This window comes from Drosophila nasuta, unplaced genomic scaffold (genome assembly GCF_023558535.2).
Source record: "Drosophila nasuta strain 15112-1781.00 unplaced genomic scaffold, ASM2355853v1 ctg451_pilon, whole genome shotgun sequence".
Classification (NCBI taxonomy): Eukaryota; Metazoa; Arthropoda; class Insecta; order Diptera; family Drosophilidae; genus Drosophila; species Drosophila nasuta.
The window spans coordinates 541-2500 of NW_026869580.1; the positions used below are offsets into that span (position 1 = coordinate 541).

Genomic DNA, 1960 nt, shown 5'->3' on the forward strand with positions numbered 1-1960 from the left:
ATGAGTTGTTAATTTGGGCACCGTAACATTACGTTTGGTTCATCCCACAGCGCCAGTTCTGCTTACCAAAAGTGGCCCACTGGGCACATTATATCATAACCTTAAACTTCATATCAAGAAAGTTAAGGTTCTTACCCATTTAAAGTTTGAGAATAGGTTAAGATCGTTTCGACCCTAAGGCCTCTAATCATTCGCTTTACCAGATAAGATTATTTTATACAACAGTTAAATGCACCAGCTATCCTGAGGGAAACTTCGGAAGGAACCAGCTACTAGATGGTTCGATTGGTCTTTCGCCCCTATACTCAATTCTGACAATCGATTTGCACGTCAGAACTGTTTCGGTCTTCCATCAGGGTTTCCCCTGACTTCAACCTGATCAAGTATAGTTCACCATCTTTCGGGTCACAGCATATATGCTCAAGGTACGTTCCAGTTAGAGGCATAAATAATATAAATATTATTATACATAACTATATAGAACGCCCCGGGATTGCGTTAATCAACTATAAATAGTTAAAAAACTAATCCCAATAATAGTCAAGTTAATTACGCTATTAGGTTTATATCCCAATAACTTGCACATATGTTAGACTCCTTGGTCCGTGTTTCAAGACGGGTCCCGAAGGTATCCTGAATCTTTCGCATTGTTAATCATACAAGTGCTTATAATAAACATAAAAATCAATGATAATCATGCCATTATATAATTCCGAAAAATTAACGCACTGTACTCATATAATCTATCAGCACTTTATCAAATTTTTGAAATTTATTTTATGTTAAAATGCAAGCACTCTAATTTAAATAAACTCTTATCAAAATTGTTTGATAAATTCCATACATGCTAATAGATTACAATGTCCTTATATGGAAAAAATGCACACTATCGTTATAATATTGATTAAATATTACAATTCTAATGATGAATTTTCCATAACGGATATTCAGGTTCATCGGGCTTAACCTCTAAGCAGTTTCACGTACTATTTAACTCTCTATTCAGAGTTCTTTTCAACTTTCCCTCACGGTACTTGTTTACTATCGGTCTCATGGTTATATTTAGTTTTAGATGGAGTTTACCACCCACTTAGTGCTGCACTATCAAGCAACACGACTCTTTGGAAACATCATCTAATAATCATTAACGTTATACGGGCCTGGCACCCTCTATGGGTAAATGGCCTCATTTAAGAAGGACTTAAATCGTTAATTTCTCATACTAGAATATTGACGTTCCATACACTGCATCTCACATTTGCCATATAGACAAAGTGACTTAGTGCTGAACTGATTTCTTTTCGCTCGCCGCTACTAAGAAAATCCTTGTTAGTTTCTTTTCCTCCCCTAATTAATATGCTTAAATTCAGGGGGTAGTCCCATATGAGTTGAGGTTGTTTAATTACACTTATAGACAATTCTCTGCCTATTTTGAAATATACTATTTTTTCTTGAAGGTCCATAATATTCACAAAATTATTCTTTATACCATATTCGTTAATAAGAGGCAATTCTAGTTTATAAAATAATATATTTTATGCTAGACATTCCTCAATATTATTTGAAATGAATAAAGAACATATAATTCTTCAAATTTCTCATGCAACAGAGTTTTAGTATTTTCATTTATTAATTCATATTATGAATATCTTAAGCGAGAACTTTTAGATTCACACTTATATTATCCAATAATATACAATGTGCTTAAAATTCCGAAAAATTTTAAACAACTTATTTAGCATAGTCTTACAACCCTCAACCATATGTAGTCCAAGCAGCACTAAAAATTAATTAAAGTACATAACAGCATGGACTGCGATATGCGTTCAAAATGTCGATGTTCATGTGTCCTGCAGTTCACACGATGACGCACAGTTTGCTGCGTTCTTCATCGACCCATGAGCCGAGTGATCCACCGCTTAGAGTGATACAATTTTTTTTATTTCATTACGTCAAGAAT

At 34.0% G+C, this 1960-nt stretch overlaps 1 non-coding gene across 1 annotated transcript; it reads right to left on the reverse strand.

The window, feature by feature from the left end:
* Positions 1–1749: 1749 nt before the first annotated feature.
* Positions 1750–1927, reverse strand: LOC132797976 (5.8S ribosomal RNA). The gene has a single exon (XR_009633842.1). It is a non-coding gene; the product is annotated as a 5.8S ribosomal RNA (ribosomal RNA).
* Between the last annotated feature and the right edge of the window lie 33 nt (positions 1928–1960).